Here is an 18,683-nt window from a genome sequence, read left to right on the forward strand (position 1 = left end):
TTGATGAAATTGTGACCTCGGGGCTTGGGGATTTTTTCAAAAAAATCATTACCTGCTGGTTAAGTTGTCGAGGTCTGATTTCTTTTCCTGTGATAAAAAGCCTTCTGTTTCGACCGCCAAACCTTTCAGGGGAGCATTTGCAACCGTTTGGCACCATTTTTGAGTGAATTGCCGAAAGTCATATTTTTTATGAAATTGTGACCCCGGGCCTTAGGGATTTTTTCAAAAAAAAAAATTCTGCCGGTTAAGTTGTCGAGGGCTGATTTCTTTTCCTGTGATAAAAAGCCTTCTGTTTCGACCGCCAAACCTTTCAGGGAAGCATTTGCAACCGTTTGGCACCATTGTTGAGTTAATTGCCGAAAGTCGGATTTTTGATGAAATTGTGACCCCGGGGCTTAGGGATTTTTTCAAAAAAATCTTTTTCTGCCGGTTAAGTTGTCGAGGGCTGATTTCTTTTCCTGTGATAAAAAACCTTCTTTTTCAACCGCCAAACATTTCAGGGGAGCATTTGCAACTGTTTGGCACCATTTCTGAGTGAATTGCCGAAAGTCAGATTTTTGATGAAATTGTGACCTAGGGACTTAAGGATTTTTTTTAAAAAAAAAATTCTGCCGGTTAAGTTGTCGAGGGCTGATTTCTTTTCCTGTGATAAAAAGCCTTCTGTTTCGATCGCCAAATATTTCAGGGGATCATTTGTAACCGTTTGGCAACATTTTAGAGTGAATTGCCGAAAGTCGGATTTTTGATGAAATTGTGACCCCGGGGCTTAGGGATTTTTTCAAAAAAAAATAATTTCTGCCGGTTAAGTTGTCGAAGGCTGATTTCTTTTCCTGTGATAAAAAACCTTTCTCTTTCAACAGCCAAACCTTTCAGGGGAGCATTTGCAACCGTTTGGCACCATTTTTGAGTGAATTGCCGAAAGTCAGATTTTTCATGAAATTGTGACCCCGGGGCTTAGGGATTCTTTTTTTAAAAAAATTTCTGCCGGTTAAGTTGTCGAGGGCTGATATCTTGTCCTGAGATAAAAAGCCTTCTCTTTCGATCACAAACCTTTCAGGGGAGCATTTGCAACTGTTTGGCACCATTTCTGAGTGAATTGCCGAAAGTCGGATTTTTGATGAAATTGTGACCCCGGGGCTTAGGGATTTTTTCAAAAAAATCTTTTTCTGCCGGTTAAGTTGTCGAGGGCTGATTTCTTGTCCAGTGATAAAAAGCCTTCTGTTTCGACCGCCAAACCTTTCAAGGGAGCATTTGCAAGCGTTTGGCACCATTTTTGAGTGAATTGCCAAAAGTCAGATTTTTGATGAAATTGTGACCCCGGGGCTTAGGGATTTTTGACAAAAAAAAATCTGCCGGTTAAGTTGTCGAGGCCTGATTTCTTGCCCTGTGAAAAAAAGCCTTCTGTTTCGACCGCCAGACATTTCAGGGGAGCATTTGCAAGCGTTTAGCACCATTTTTGAGTGAATTGCCGAAAGTCAGATTGTTGATGAAATTGTGACCCCGGGGCTTAGGGATACTTTTTTAAAAAAAATTTCTGCCGGTTAAGTTGTCGAGCGCTGATATCTTGTCCTGAGATAAAAAGCCTTCTCTTTCGATCGCAAACCTTTCAGGGGACCATTTGCAACCGTTTGGCACCATTTTTGAGTGAATTGCCGAAAGTCAGATTTTTGATGAAATTGTGACCCCGGGCCTTAGGGATTTTTTCAAAAAAATCTTTTTCTGCCGGTTAAGTTGTCGAGGGCTGATTTCTTGTCCAGTGATAAAAAGCCTTCTGTTTCGACCGCCAAACCTTTCAAGGGAGCATTTGCAAGCGTTTGGCACCATTTTTGAGTGAATTGCCGAAAGTCAGATTTTTGATGAAATTGTGACCCCGGGGCTTAGGGATTTTTGAAAAAAAAAAAATCTGCCGGTTAAGTTGTCGAGGGCTGATTTCTTGTCCTGTGAAAAAAAGCCTTCTGTTTCGACCGCCAGACATTTCAGGGGAGCATTTGCAACCGTTTGGCACCATTTTTGAGTGAATTGCCGAAAGTCAGATTTTTGATGAAATTGTCACCCCGGGGCTTAGGGATTTTTTCAGAAAAATCTTTTTCTGCCGGTTAAGTTGTCGAGGGCTGATTTCTTGTCCTGTGATAAAAAGCCTTCCGTTTCGACCGCCAAACCTTTCAGGGGAGCATTTGCAAGCGTTTGGCACCATTTTTGAGTGAATTGCCGAAAGTCAGATTTTTGATGAAATTGTGACCCCGGGGCTTAGGGATTTTTGAAAAAAAAAAATTCTGCCGGTTAAGTTGTCGAGGGCTGATTTCTTGTCCTGTGAAAAAAAGCCTTCTGTTTCGACCGCCAGACATTTCAGGGGAGCATTTGCAACCGTTTGGCACCATTTTTGAGTGAATTGCCGAAAGTCAGATTTTTGATGAAATTGTGACCCCGGGGCTTAGGGATTTTTTCAAAAAACTCATTACCTGCTGGTTAAGTTGTCGAGGGCTGATATCTTGTCCAGTGATAAAAAACCTTCTCTTTCAACCGCCAAACCTTTCAGGGGAGCATTTGCAACCGTTTGGCACCATTTTTGAGTGAATTGCCGAAAGTCAGATTTTTGATGAAATTGTGACCTCGGGGCTTGGGGATTTTTTCAAAAAAATCATTACCTGCTGGTTAAGTTGTCGAGGTCTGATTTCTTTTCCTGTGATAAAAAGCCTTCTGTTTCGACCGCCAAACCTTTCAGGGGAGCATTTGCAACCGTTTGGCACCATTTTTGAGTGAATTGCCGAAAGTCATATTTTTTATGAAATTGTGACCCCGGGCCTTAGGGATTTTTTCAAAAAAAAAAATTCTGCCGGTTAAGTTGTCGAGGGCTGATTTCTTTTCCTGTGATAAAAAGCCTTCTGTTTCGACCGCCAAACCTTTCAGGGAAGCATTTGCAACCGTTTGGCACCATTGTTGAGTTAATTGCCGAAAGTCGGATTTTTGATGAAATTGTGACCCCGGGGCTTAGGGATTTTTTCAAAAAAATCTTTTTCTGCCGGTTAAGTTGTCGAGGGCTGATTTCTTTTCCTGTGATAAAAAACCTTCTTTTTCAACCGCCAAACATTTCAGGGGAGCATTTGCAACTGTTTGGCACCATTTCTGAGTGAATTGCCGAAAGTCAGATTTTTGATGAAATTGTGACCTAGGGACTTAAGGATTTTTTTTAAAAAAAAAATTCTGCCGGTTAAGTTGTCGAGGGCTGATTTCTTTTCCTGTGATAAAAAGCCTTCTGTTTCGATCGCCAAATATTTCAGGGGATCATTTGTAACCGTTTGGCAACATTTTAGAGTGAATTGCCGAAAGTCGGATTTTTGATGAAATTGTGACCTAGGGGCTTAGGGATTTTTTCAAAAAAAAATAATTTCTGCCGGTTAAGTTGTCGAAGGCTGATTTCTTTTCCTGTGATAAAAAACCTTTCTCTTTCAACAGCCAAACCTTTCAGGGGAGCATTTGCAACCGTTTGGCACCATTTTTGAGTGAATTGCCGAAAGTCAGATTTTTCATGAAATTGTGACCCCGGGGCTTAGGGATTCTTTTTTTAAAAAAATTTCTGCCGGTTAAGTTGTCGAGGGCTGATATCTTGTCCTGAGATAAAAAGCCTTCTCTTTCGATCGCAAACCTTTCAGGGGAGCATTTGCAACTGTTTGGCACCATTTCTGAGTGAATTGCCGAAAGTCGGATTTTTGATGAAATTGTGACCCCGGGGCTTAGGGATTTTTTCAAAAAAATCTTTTTCTGCCGGTTAAGTTGTCGAGGGCTGATTTCTTGTCCAGTGATAAAAAGCCTTCTGTTTCGACCGCCAAACCTTTCAAGGGAGCATTTGCAAGCGTTTGGCACCATTTTTGAGTGAATTGCCAAAAGTCAGATTTTTGATGAAATTGTGACCCCGGGGCTTAGGGATTTTTGACAAAAAAAAATCTGCCGGTTAAGTTGTCGAGGCCTGATTTCTTGCCCTGTGAAAAAAAGCCTTCTGTTTCGACCGCCAGACATTTCAGGGGACCATTTGCAACCGTTTGGCACCATTTTTGAGTGAATTGCCGAAAGTCAGATTTTTGATGAAATTGTGACCCCGGGCCTTAGGGATTTTTTCAAAAAAATCTTTTTCTGCCGGTTAAGTTGTCGAGGGCTGATTTCTTGTCCAGTGATAAAAAGCCTTCTGTTTCGACCGCCAAACCTTTCAAGGGAGCATTTGCAAGCGTTTGGCACCATTTTTGAGTGAATTGCCGAAAGTCAGATTTTTGATGAAATTGTGACCCCGGGGCTTAGGGATTTTTGAAAAAAAAAAAAATCTGCCGGTTAAGTTGTCGAGGGCTGATTTCTTGTCCTGTGAAAAAAAGCCTTATGTTTCGACCGCCAGACATTTCAGGGGAGCATTTGGAACCGTTTGGCACCATTTTTGAGTGAATTGCCGAAAGTCAGATTTTTGATGAAATTGTGACCCCGGGCCTTAGCGATTTTTTCAAAAAAATCTTTTTCTGCCGGTTAAGTTGTCGAGGGCTGATTTCTTGTCCAGTGATAAAAAGCCTTCTGTTTCGACCGCCAAACCTTTCAAGGGAGCATTTGCAAGCGTTTGGCACCATTTTTGAGTGAATTGCCGAAAGTCAGATTTTTGATGAAATTGTGACCCCGGGGCTTAGGGATTTTTGAAAAAAAAAAAAATCTGCCGGTTAAGTTGTCGAGGGCTGATTTCTTGTCCTGTGAAAAAAAGCCTTCTGTTTCGACCGCCAGACATTTCAGGGGAGCATTTGCAACCGTTTGGCACCATTTTTGAGTGAATTGCCGAAAGTCAGATTTTTGATGAAATTGTCACCCCGGGGCTTAGGGATTTTTTCAGAAAAATCTTTTTCTGCCGGTTAAGTTGTCGAGGGCTGATTTCTTGTCCTGTGATAAAAAGCCTTCCGTTTCGACCGCCAAACCTTTCAGGGGAGCATTTGCAAGCGTTTGGCACCATTTTTGAGTGAATTGCCGAAAGTCAGATTTTTGATGAAATTGTGACCCCGGGGCTTAGGGATTTTTGAAAAAAAAAAATTCTGCCGGTTAAGTTGTCGAGGGCTGATTTCTTGTCCTGTGAAAAAAAGCCTTCTGTTTCGACCGCCAGACATTTCAGGGGAGCATTTGCAACCGTTTGGCACCATTTTTGAGTGAATTGCCGAAAGTCAGATTTTTGATGAAATTGTGACCCCGGGGCTTAGGGATTTTTTCAAAAAACTCATTACCTGCTGGTTAAGTTGTCGAGGGCTGATATCTTGTCCAGTGATAAAAAACCTTCTCTTTCAACCGCCAAACCTTTCAGGGGAGCATTTGCAACCGTTTGGCACCATTTTTGAGTGAATTGCCGAAAGTCAGATTTTTGATGAAATTGTGACCTCGGGGCTTGGGGATTTTTTCAAAAAAATCATTACCTGCTGGTTAAGTTGTCGAGGTCTGATTTCTTTTCCTGTGATAAAAAGCCTTCTGTTTCGACCGCCAAACCTTTCAGGGGAGCATTTGCAACCGTTTGGCACCATTTTTGAGTGAATTGCCGAAAGTCATATTTTTTATGAAATTGTGACCCCGGGCCTTAGGGATTTTTTCAAAAAAAAAAATTCTGCCGGTTAAGTTGTCGAGGGCTGATTTCTTTTCCTGTGATAAAAAGCCTTCTGTTTCGACCGCCAAACCTTTCAGGGAAGCATTTGCAACCGTTTGGCACCATTGTTGAGTTAATTGCCGAAAGTCGGATTTTTGATGAAATTGTGACCCCGGGGCTTAGGGATTTTTTCAAAAAAATCTTTTTCTGCCGGTTAAGTTGTCGAGGGCTGATTTCTTTTCCTGTGATAAAAAACCTTCTTTTTCAACCGCCAAACATTTCAGGGGAGCATTTGCAACTGTTTGGCACCATTTCTGAGTGAATTGCCGAAAGTCAGATTTTTGATGAAATTGTGACCTAGGGACTTAAGGATTTTTTTTAAAAAAAAAATTCTGCCGGTTAAGTTGTCGAGGGCTGATTTCTTTTCCTGTGATAAAAAGCCTTCTGTTTCGATCGCCAAATATTTCAGGGGATCATTTGTAACCGTTTGGCAACATTTTAGAGTGAATTGCCGAAAGTCGGATTTTTGATGAAATTGTGACCCCGGGGCTTAGGGATTTTTTCAAAAAAAAATAATTTCTGCCGGTTAAGTTGTCGAAGGCTGATTTCTTTTCCTGTGATAAAAAACCTTTCTCTTTCAACAGCCAAACCTTTCAGGGGAGCATTTGCAACCGTTTGGCACCATTTTTGAGTGAATTGCCGAAAGTCAGATTTTTCATGAAATTGTGACCCCGGGGCTTAGGGATTCTTTTTTTAAAAAAATTTCTGCCGGTTAAGTTGTCGAGGGCTGATATATTGTCCTGAGATAAAAAGCCTTCTCTTTCGATCGCAAACCTTTCAGGGGAGCATTTGCAACTGTTTGGCACCATTTCTGAGTGAATTGCCGAAAGTCGGATTTTTGATGAAATTGTGACCCCGGGGCTTAGGGATTTTTTCAAAAAAATCTTTTTCTGCCGGTTAAGTTGTCGAGGGCTGATTTCTTGTCCAGTGATAAAAAGCCTTCTGTTTCGACCGCCAAACCTTTCAAGGGAGCATTTGCAAGCGTTTGGCACCATTTTTGAGTGAATTGCCAAAAGTCAGATTTTTGATGAAATTGTGACCCCGGGGCTTAGGGATTTTTGACAAAAAAAAATCTGCCGGTTAAGTTGTCGAGGCCTGATTTCTTGCCCTGTGAAAAAAAGCCTTCTGTTTCGACCGCCAGACATTTCAGGGGAGCATTTGCAAGCGTTTGGCACCATTTTTGAGTGAATTGCCGAAAGTCAGATTGTTGATGAAATTGTGACCCCGGGGCTTAGGGATACTTTTTTTAAAAAAATTTCTGCCGGTTAAGTTGTCGAGGGCTGATATCTTGTCCTGAGATAAAAAGCCTTCTCTTTCGATCGCAAACCTTTCAGGGGACCATTTGCAACCGTTTGGCACCATTTTTGAGTGAATTGCCGAAAGTCAGATTTTTGATGAAATTGTGACCCCGGGCCTTAGGGATTTTTTCAAAAAAATCTTTTTCTGCCGGTTAAGTTGTCGAGGGCTGATTTCTTGTCCAGTGATAAAAAGCCTTCTGTTTCGACCGCCAAACCTTTCAAGGGAGCATTTGCAAGCGTTTGGCACCATTTTTGAGTGAATTGCCGAAAGTCAGATTTTTGATGAAATTGTGACCCCGGGGCTTAGGGATTTTTGAAAAAAAAAAAAATCTGCCGGTTAAGTTGTCGAGGGCTGATTTCTTGTCCTGTGAAAAAAAGCCTTATGTTTCGACCGCCAGACATTTCAGGGGAGCATTTGCAACCGTTTGGCACCATTTTTGAGTGAATTGCCGAAAGTCAGATTTTTGATGAAATTGTGACCCCGGGCCTTAGCGATTTTTTCAAAAAAATCTTTTTCTGCCGGTTAAGTTGTCGAGGGCTGATTTCTTGTCCAGTGATAAAAAGCCTTCTGTTTCGACCGCCAAACCTTTCAAGGGAGCATTTGCAAGCGTTTGGCACCATTTTTGAGTGAATTGCCGAAAGTCAGATTTTTGATGAAATTGTGACCCCGGGGCTTAGGGATTTTTGAAAAAAAAAAAATCTGCCGGTTAAGTTGTCGAGGGCTGATTTCTTGTCCTGTGATAAAAAGCCTTCCGTTTCGACCGCCAAACCTTTCAGGGGAGCATTTGCAAGCGTTTGGCACCATTTTTGAGTGAATAGCCGAAAGTCAGATTTTTGATGAAATTGTGACCCCGGGGCTTAGGGATTTTTGAAAAAAAAAAATTCTGCCGGTTAAGTTGTCGAGGGCTGATTTCTTGTCCTGTGAAAAAAAGCCTTCTGTTTCGACCGCCAGACATTTCAGGGGAGCATTTGCAACCGTTTGGCACCATTTTTGAGTGAATTGCCGAAAGTCAGATTTTTGATGAAATTGTGACCCCGGGGCTTAGGGATTTTTTCAAAAAAATCATTACCTGCTGGTTAAGTTGTCGAGGGCTGATATCTTGTCCAGTGATAAAAAACCTTCTCTTTCAACCGCCAAACCTTTCAGGGGAGCATTTGCAACCGTTTGGCACCATTTTTGAGTGAATTGCCGAAAGTCAGATTTTTGATGAAATTGTGACCTCGGGGCTTGGGGATTTTTTCAAAAAAATCATTACCTGCTGGTTAAGTTGTCGAGGTCTGATTTCTTTTCCTGTGATAAAAAGCCTTCTGTTTCGACCGCCAAACCTTTCAGGGGAGCATTTGCAACCGTTTGGCACCATTTTTGAGTGAATTGCCGAAAGTCAGATTTTTGATGAAATTGTGACCCCGGGCCTTAGGGATTTTTGAAAAAAAAAAATTCTGCCGGTTAAGTTGTCGACGGCTGATTTTTTGTCCTGTGATAAAAAGCCTTCTGTTTCGACCGCCAAACCTTTCAGGGGAGCATTTGCAACCGTTTGGCACCATTTTTGAGTGAATTGCCGAAAGTCAGATTTTTGATGAAATTGTGACCCCAGGGCTTAGGGATTTTTTTTTAAAAAAAATTTCTGCCGGTTAAGTTGTCGAGGGCTGATATCTTGTCCTGTGATAAAAAGCCTTCTCTTTCGATCGCCAAAGATTTCAGGGGAGCATTTGCAACCGTTTGGCACCATTTTTGAATGAATTGCCGAAAGTCAGATTTTTGATGAAATTGTGACCCCGGGGCTTAGGGATTTTTTTAAAAAAAAAATTCTGCCGGTTAAGTTGTCGAGGGCTGATATCTTGTCCTGTGATAAAAAGCCTTCTCTTTCGATCGCCAAACCTTTCAGGGGAGCAGTTTCAACCGTTTGGCACCATTTTTGAATGAATTGCCGAAAGTCAGATTTTTGATGAAATTGTGACCCCGGGCCTTAGGGATTTTTTCAAAAAAATCTTTTTCTGCCGGTTAAGTTGTCGAGGGCTGATTTCTTTTCCTGTGATAAAAAGCCTTCTGTTTCGACCGCCAAACCTTTCAAGGGAGCATTTGCAAGCGTTTGGCACCATTTTTGAGTGAATTGCCGAAAGTCAGATTTTTGATGAAATTGTGACCCCGGGGCTTAGGGATTTTTCGAAAAAAAAAATTCTGCCGGTTAAGTTGTCGAGGGCTGATTTCTTGTCCTGTGAAAAAAAGCCTTCTGTTTCGATCGCCAGACATTTCAGGGGAGCATTTGCAACCGTTTGGCACCATTTTTGAGTGAATTGCCGAAAGTCAGATTTTTGATGAAATTGTGACCCCGGGGCTTAGGGATTTTTTCAAAAAAATCATTACCTGCTGGTTAAGTTGTCGAGGGCTGATATCTTGTCCAGTGATAAAAAACCTTCTCTTTCAACCGCCAAACCTTTCAGGGGAGCATTTGCAACCGTTTGGCACCATTTTTGAGTGAATTGCCGAAAGTCAGATTTTTGATGAAATTGTGACCTCGGGGCTTAGGGATTTTTTCAAAAAAATCATTACCTGCTGGTTAAGTTGTCGAGGTCTGATTTCTTTTCCTGTGATAAAAAGCCTTCTGTTTCGACCGCCAAACCTTTCAGGGGAGCATTTGCAACCGTTTGGCACCATTTTTGAGTGAATTGCCGAAAGTCAGATTTTTGATGAAATTGTGACCCCGGGGCTTAGGGATTTTTTAAAAAAATCTTTTTCTGCAGGTTAAGTTGTCGAGGGCTGAGTTCTTGTCCAACGATAAAAAGCCTTCTGTTTCGACCGCCAAACCTTTCAGGGGAGCATTTGCAACCGTTTGGCACAATTTTTGAGTGAATTGCCGAAAGTCAGATTTTTGATGAAATTGTGACCCCGGGGCTTAGGGATTTTTTTTTAAAAAAAATTTCTGCCGGTTAAGTTGTCGACGGCTGATATCTTGTCCTGTGATAAAAAGCCTTCTCTTTCGATCGCCAAAGATTTCAGGGGTGCATTTGCAACCGTTTGTCACCATTTTTGAGTGAATTGCCGAAAGTCAGATTTTTGATGAAATTGTGACCTCGGGGCTTAGGGATTTTTTCAAAAAAATCTTTTTCTGCCGGTTAAGTTGTCGAGGGCTGATTTCTTGTCCAGTGATAAAAAGCCTTCTGTTTCGACCGCCAAACATTTCAGGGGAGCATTTGCAACCGTTTGGCACCAGTTTTGAGTGAATTGCCGAAAGTCATATTTTTTATGAAATTGTGACCCTGGGGCTTAGGGATTTTTTCAAAGAAAAAAATTCTGCCGGTTAAGTTGTCGAGGGCTGATTTCTTTTCCTGTGATAAAAAGCCTTCTGTTTCGACCGCCAAACCTTTCAGGGGAGCATTTGCAACCGTTTGGCACCATTTTTGAGTGAATTGCCGAAAGTCAGATTTTTGATGAAATTGTGACCCCGGGGCTTAGGGATTTTTGAAAAAAAATATTCTGCCGGTTAAGTTGTCGAGGGCTGATTTCTTTTCCTTTGATAAAAAGCCTTCTGTTTCGACCGCCAAACATTTCAGGGGAGCATTTGCAACCGTTTGGCACCATTTTTGAGTGAATTGCCGAAAGTCAGATTTTTGATGAAATTGTGACCCCGGGGCTTAGGGATTTTTTTAAAAAAAAAATTCTGCCGGTTAAGTTGTCGAGGGCTGATATCTTGTCCTGTGATAAAAAGCCTTCTCTTTCGATCGCCAAACCTTTCAGGGGAGCAGTTTCAACCGTTTGGCACCATTTTTGAGTGAATTGCCGAAAGTCAGATTTTTGATGAAATTGTGACCCCGGGCCTTAAGGATTTTTTCAAAAAAATCTGTTTCTGCCGATTAAGTTGTCGAGGGCTGATTTCTTTTCCTGTGATAAAAAAACCTTCTGTTTCGACCGCCAAACATTTCAGGGGAGCATTTGCAACCGTTTGGCACCATTTTTGAGTGAATTGCCGAAAGTCAGATTTTTGATGAAATTGTGACCCCGGGGCTTCGGGATTTTTTTTTAAAAAAAAATTCTGCCGCTTAAGTTGTCGAGGGCTGATTTCTGTTCCTGTGATAAAAAGCCTTCTGTTTCGATCGCCAAACCTTTGAGGGGAGCATTTGCAAGCGTTTGGCACCATTTTTGAGTGAATTGCCGAAAGTCAGATTTTTGATGAAATTGTGACCTCGGGGCTTAGGGATTTTTTCAAAAAAAATCTTTTTCTGCCGGTTAAGTTGTCGAGGGCTGATTTCTTTTCCTGTGATAAAAAGCCTTCTCTTTTGACCGCCAAACCTTTCAGGGGAGCATTTGCAACCGTTTGGCACCATTTTTGAGTGAATTGCCAAAAGTCAGATTTTTGATGAAATTGTGACCCCGGGGCTTAGGGATTTTTTTTTAAAAAAAAATTCTGCCGGTAAAGTTGTCGAGGGCTGATTTCTTTTCCTTTGATAAAAAGCCTTCTCTTTCAACCGCCAAACCTTTCAGGGGAGCATTTGCAACCGTTTGGCACCATTTTTGAGTGAATTGCCGAAAGTCAGATTTTTGATGAAATTGTGACCCCGGGCCTTAGGGATTTTTTCAAAAAAAAAGATTCTGCCGGTTAAGTTGTCGAGGGCTGATTTCTTTTCCTGTGATAAAAAGCCTTCTGTTTCGACCGCCAAACCTTTCAGGGGAGCATTTGCAACCGTTTGGCACCATTTTTGAGTGAATTGCCGAAAGTCAGATTTTTGATGAAATTGTGACCCCGGGCCTTAGGGATTTTTTCAAAAAAATCTTTTTCTGCCGGTTAAGTTGTCGAAGGCTGATTTCTTGTCCAGTGATAAAAAGCCTTCTGTTTCGACCGCCAAACCTTTCAGGGGAGCATTTGCAAGCGTTTGGCACCATTTTTAGTGAATTGCCGAAAGTCAGATTTTTGATGAAATTGTGACCCCGGGGCTTAGGGATTTTTTTAAAAAAAAAATTTCTGCCGGTTAAGTTGTCTAGGGCTGATATCTTGTCCTGTGATAAAAAGCCTTCTCTTTCGATCGCCAAAGATTTCAGGGGAGCATTTGCAACCGTTTGGCCCCATTTTTGAGTGAATTGCCGAAAGTCAGATTTTTGATGAAATTGTGACCTAGGGGCTTAGGGATTTTTTCAAAAAAATCATTACCTGGTGGTTAAGTTGTCGAGGGCTGATATCTTGTCCTGTGATAAAAAACCTTCTCTTTCAACCGCCAAACCTTTCAGGGGAGCATTTGCAACCGTTTGGCACCATTTTTGAGTGAATTGCCGAAAGTCAGATTTTTGATGAAATTGTGACCCCGGGGCTTAGGGATTTTTTTTAAAAAAAAATTTCTGCCGGTTAAGTTGTCGACGGCTGATATCTTGTCCTGTGATAAAAAGCCTTCTCTTTCGATCGCCAAAGATTTCAGGGGAGCATTTGCAACCGTTTGTCACCATTTTTGAGTGAATTGCCGAAAGTCAGATTTTTGATGAAATTGTGACCTCGGGGCTTAGGGATTTTTTCAAAAAAATCTTTTTCTGCCGGTTAAGTTGTCGAGGGCTGATTTCTTGTCCAGTGATAAAAAGCCTTCTGTTTCGACCGCCAAACATTTCAGGGGAGCATTTGCAACCGTTTGGCACCAGTTTTGAGTGAATTGCCGAAAGTCATATTTTTTATGAAATTGTGACCCTGGGGCTTAGGGATTTTTTCAAAGAAAAAAATTCTGCCGGTTAAGTTGTCGAGGGCTGATTTCTTTTCCTGTGATAAAAAGCCTTCTGTTTCGACCGCCAAACCTTTCAGGGGAGCATTTGCAACCGTTTGGCACCATTTTTGAGTGAATTGCCGAAAGTCAGATTTTTGATGAAATTGTGACCCCGGGGCTTAGGGATTTTTGAAAAAAAATATTCTGCCGGTTAAGTTGTCGAGGGCTGATTTCTTTTCCTTTGATAAAAAGCCTTCTGTTTCGACCGCCAAACATTTCAGGGGAGCATTTGCAACCGTTTGGCACCATTTTTGAGTGAATTGCCGAAAGTCAGATTTTTGATGAAATTGTGACCCCGGGGCTTAGGGATTTTTTTTTAAAAAAAATTCTGCCGGTTAAGTTGTCGAGGGCTGATATCTTGTCCTGTGATAAAAAGCCTTCTCTTTCGATCGCCAAACCTTTCAGGGGAGCAGTTTCAACCGTTTGGCACCATTTTTGAGTGAATTGCCGAAAGTCAGATTTTTGATGAAATTGTGACCTCGGGGCTTAGGGATTTTTTCAAAAAAATCTTTTTCTGCCGGTTAAGTTGTCAAGGGCTGATTTCTTGTCCAGTGATAAAAAGCCTTCTGTTTCGACCGCCAAACCTTTCAAGGGAGCATTTGCAAGCGTTTGGCACCATTTTTGAGTGAATTGCCGAAAGTCAGATTTTTGATGAAATTGTGACCGCGGGGCTTAGGGATTTTTGAAAAAAAAAAAATCTGCCGGTTAAGTTGTCGAGGGCTGATTTCTTGTCCTGTGAAAAAAAGCCTTCTGTTTCGACCGCCAGACATTTCGGGGGAGCATTTGCAACCGTTTGGCACCATTTTTGAGTGAATTACCGAAAGTCAGATTTTTGATGAAATTGTGACCCCGGGGCTTAGGGAATTTTTCAAAAAAATCTTTTTCTGCCGGTTAAGTTGTCGAGGGCTGATTTCTTGTCCTGTGATAAAAAGCCTTCTGTTTCGACCGCCAAACCTTTCAGGGGAGCATTTGCAAGCGTTTGTCACCATTTTTGAGTGAATTGCCGAAAGTCAGATTTTTGATGAAATTGTGACCCCGGGGCTTAGGGATTTTTGAAAAAAAAAAATTCTGCCGGTTAAGTTGTCGAGGGCTGATTTCTTGTCCTGTGAAAAAAAGCCTTCTGTTTCGACCGCCAGACATTTCAGGGGAGCATTTGCAACCGTTTGGCACCATTTTTGAGTGAATTGCCGAAAGTCAGATTTTTGATGAAATTGTGACCCCGGGGCTTAGGGATTTTTTAAAAAAATCTTTTTCTGCCGGTTAAGTTGTCTAGGGCTGAGTTCTTGTCCAACGATAAAAAGCCTTCTGTTTCGACCGCCAAACCTTTCAGGGGAGCATTTGCAACCGTTTGGCACCATTTTTGAGTGAATTGCCGAAAGTCAGATTTTTGATGAAATTGTGACCCCAGGGCTTAGGGATTTTTTTTTTTTAAAAAATTTCTGCCGGTTAAGTTGTCGAGGGCTGATATCTTGTCCTGTGATAAAAAGCCTTCTCTTTCGATTGCCAAAGATTTCAGGGGAGCATTTGCAACCGTTTGGCACCATTTTTGAGTGAATTGCCGAAAGTCAGATTTTTGATGAAATTGTGACCTCGGGGCTTAGGGATTTTTTTTAAAAAAAATTCTGCCGGTTAAGTTGTCGAGGGCTGATTTCTTGTCCTGTGATAAAAAGCCTTCTGTTTCGACCGCCAAACCTTTCAAGGGAGCATTTGCAAGCGTTTGGCACCATTTTTGAGTGAATTGCCAAAAGTCAGATTTTTGATGAAATTGTGACCCCGGGGCTTAGGGATTTTTGACAAAAAAAAATCTGCCGGTTAAGTTGTCGAGGGCTGATTTCTTGCCCTGTGAAAAAAAGCCTTCTGTTTCGACCGCCAGACATTTCAGGGGAGCATTTGCAACCGTTTGGCACCATTTTTGAGTGAATTGCCGAAAGTCAGATTGTTGATGAAATTGTGACCCCGGGGCTTAGGGATTTTTTCAAAAAAATCTTTTTCTGCCGGTTAAGTTGTCGAGGGCTAATTTCTTGTCCTGTGATAAAAAGCCTTCTGTTTCGACCGCCAAACCTTTCAGGGGAGCATTTGCAAGCGTTTGGCACCATTTTTGAGTGAATTGCCGAAAGTCAGATTTTTGATGAAATTGTGACCCCGGGCCTTAGGGATTTTTTCAAAAAAATCTTTTTCTGCCGGTTAAGTTGTCGAGGGCTGATTTCTTGTCCAGTGATAAAAAGCCTTCTGTTTCGACCGCCAAACCTTTCAAGGGAGCATTTGCAAGCGTTTGGCACCATTTTTGAGTGAATTGCCGAAAGTCAGATTTTTGATGAAATTGTCACCCCGGGGCTTAGGGATTTTTTCAGAAAAATCTTTTTCTGCCGGTTAAGTTGTCGAGGGCTGATTTCTTGTCCTGTGATAAAAAGCCTTCCGTTTCGACCGCCAAACCTTTCAGGGGAGCATTTGCAAGCGTTTGGCACCATTTTTGAGTGAATTGCCGAAAGTCAGATTTTTGATGAAATTGTGACCCCGGGGCTTAGGGATTTTTGAAAAAAAAAAATTCTGCCGGTTAAGTTGTCGAGGGCTGATTTCTTGTCCTGTGAAAAAAAGCCTTCTGTTTCGACCGCCAGACATTTCAGGGGAGCATTTGCAAGCGTTTGGCACCATTTTTGAGTGAATTGCCGAAAGTCAGATTTTTGATGAAATTGTGACCCCGGGGCTTAGGGATTTTTTCAAAAAAATCATTACCTGCTGGTTAAGTTGTCGAGGGCTGATATCTTGTCCAGTGATAAAAAACCTTCTCTTTCAACCGCCAAACCTTTCAGGGGAGCATTTGCAACCGTTTGGCACCATTTTTGAGTGAATTGCCGAAAGTCAGATTTTTGATGAAATTGTGACCTCGGGGCTTGGGGATTTTTTCAAAAAAATCATTACCTGCTGGTTAAGTTGTCGAGGTCTGATTTCTTTTCCTGTGATAAAAAGCCTTCTGTTTCGACCGCCAAACCTTTCAGGGGAGCATTTGCAACCGTTTGGCACCATTTTTGAGTGAATTGCCGAAAGTCAGATTTTTGATGAAATTGTGACCCCGGGGCTTAGGGATTTTTTAAAAAAATCTTTTTCTGCCGGTTAAGTTGTCGAGGGCTGAGTTCTTGTCCAACGATAAAAAGCCTTCTGTTTCGACCGCCAAACCTTTCAGTGGAGCATTTGCAACCGTTTGGCACCATTTTTGAGTGAATTGCCGAAAGTCAGATTTTTGATGAAATTGTGACCCCGGGGCTTAGGGATTTTTTTAAAAAATCTTTTTCTGCCGGTTAAGTTGTCTAGGGCTGAGTTCTTGTCCAACGATAAAAAGCCTTCTGTTTCGACCGCCAAACCTTTCAGGGGAGCATTTGCAACCGTTTGGCACCATTTTTGAGTGAATTGCCGAAAGTCAGATTTTTGATGAAATTGTGACCCCAGGGCTTAGGGATTTTTTTTTTAAAAAAAATTTCTGCCGGTTAAGTTGTCGAGGGCTGATATCTTGTCCTGTGATAAAAAGCCTTCTCTTTCGATCGCCAAAGATTTCAGGGGAGCATTTGCAACCGTTTGGCACCATTTTTGAGTGAATTGCCGAAAGTCAGATTTTTGATGAAATTGTGACCTCGGGGCTAAGGGATTTTTTTTTAAAAAAAATTCTGCCGGTTAAGTTGTCGAGGGCTGATTTCTTGTCCTGTGATAAAAAGCCTTCTGTTTCGACCGCCAAACCTTTCAGGGGAGCATTTGCAAGCGTTTGGCACCATTTTTGAGTGAATTGCCGAAAGTCAGATTTTTGATGAAATTGTGACCCCGGGGCTTAGGGATTTTTGAAAAAAAAAAAATTCTGCCGGTTAAGTTGTCGAGGGCTGATTTCTTGTCCTGTGAAAAAAAGCCTTCTGTTTCGACCGCCAGACATTTCAGGGGAGCATTTGCAACCGTTTGGCACCATTTTTGAGTGAATTGCCGAAAGTCAGATTTTTGATGAAATTGTGACCCCGGGCCTTAGGGATTTTTTCAAAAAAATCTTTTTCTGCCGGTTAAGTTGTCGAGGGCTGATTTCTTGTCCAGTGATAAAAAGCCTTCTGTTTCGACCGCCAAACCTTTCAAGGGAGCATTTGCAAGCGTTTGGCACCATTTTTGAGTGAATTGCCGAAAGTCAGATTTTTGATGAAATTGTGACCCCGGGGCTTAGGGATTTTTGAAAAAAAAAAAATCTGCCGGTTAAGTTGTCGAGGGCTGATTTCTTGTCCTGTGAAAAAAAGCCTTCTGTTTCGACCGCCAGACATTTCAGGGGAGCATTTGCAACCGTTTGGCACCATTTTTGAGTGAATTGCCGAAAGTCGGATTTTTGATGAAATTGTGACCCCGGGGCTTAGGGATTTTTTCAAAAAAATCTTTTTCTGCCGGTTAAGTTGTCGAGGGCTGATTTCTTGTCCAGTGATAAAAAGCCTTCTGTTTCGACCGCCAAACCTTTCAAGGGAGCATTTGCAAGCGTTTGGCACCATTTTTGAGTGAATTGCCAAAAGTCAGATTTTTGATGAAATTGTGACTCCGGGGCTTAGGGATTTTTGACAAAAAAAAAATCTGCCGGTTAAGTTGTCGAGGGCTGATTTCTTGCCCTGTGAAAAAAAGCCTTCTGTTTCGACCGCCAGACATTTCAGGGGAGCATTTGCAACCGTTTGGCACCATTTTTGAGTGAATTGCCGAAAGTCAGATTGTTGATGAAATTGTGACCCCGGGGCTTAGGGATTTTTTCAAAAAAATCTTTTTCTGCCGGTTAAGTTGTCGAGGGCTGATTTCTTGTCCTGTGATAAAAAGCCTTCTGTTTCGACCGCCAAACCTTTCAGGGGAGCATTTGCAAGCGTTTGGCACCATTTTTGAGTGAATTGCCGAAAGTCAGATTTTTGATGAAATTGTGACCCCGGGGCTTAGGGATTTTTGAAAAAAAAAAAATTCTGCCGGTTAAGTTGTCGAGGGCTGATTTCTTGTCCTGTGAAAAAAAGCCTTCTGTTTCGACCGCCAGACATTTCAGGGGAGCATTTGCAAGCGTTTGGCACCATTTTTGAGTGAATTGCCGAAAGTCAGATTTTTGATGAAATTGTGACCCCGGGGCTTAGGGATTTTTTTAAAAAATCTTTTTCTGCCGGTTAAGTTGTCTAGGGCTGAGTTCTTGTCCAACGATAAAAAGCCTTCTGTTTCGACCGCCAAACCTTTCAGGGGAGCATTTGCAACCGTTTGGCACCATTTTTGAGTGAATTGCCGAAAGTCAGATTTTTGATGAAATTGTGACCCCAGGGCTTAGGGATTTTTTTTAAAAAAAAATTTCTGCCGGTTAAGTTGTCGAGGGCTGATATCTTGTCCTGTGATAAAAAGCCTTCTCTTTCGATCGCCAAAGATTTCAGGGGAGCATTTGCAACCGTTTGGCACCATTTTTGAGTGAATTGCCGAAAGTCAGATTTTTGATGAAATTGTGACCTCGGGGCTTAGGGATTTTTGAAAAAAAAAATTCTGCCGGTTAAGTTGTCGAGGGCTGATTTCTTGTCCTGTGATAAAAAGCCTTCTGTTTCGACCGCCAAACCTTTCAGGGGAGCATTTGCAACCGTTTGGCACAATTTTTGAGTGAATTGCCGAAAGTCAGATTTTTGATGAAATTGTGACCCCGGGGCTTAGGGATTTTTTTTAAAAAAAAATTTCTGCCGGTTAAGTTGTCGAGGGCTGATATCTTGTCCTGTGATAAAAAGCCTTCTCTTTCGATCGCCAAAGATTTCAGGGGAGCATTTGCAACCGTTTGTCACCATTTTTGAGTGAATTGCCGAAAGTCAGATTTTTGATGAAATTGTGACCTCGGGGCTTAGGGATTTTTTCAAAAAAATCTTTTTCTGCCGGTTAAGTTGTCGAGGGCTGATTTCTTGTCCAGTGATAAAAAGCCTTCTGTTTCGACCGCCAAACATTTCAGGGGAGCATTTGCAACCGTTTGGCACCAGTTTTGAGTGAAT

This window comes from Podarcis filfolensis, assembly GCF_964270895.1.
Source record: "Podarcis filfolensis genome assembly, chromosome: 5".
NCBI lineage: Eukaryota > Metazoa > Chordata > Lepidosauria > Squamata > Lacertidae > Podarcis > Podarcis filfolensis.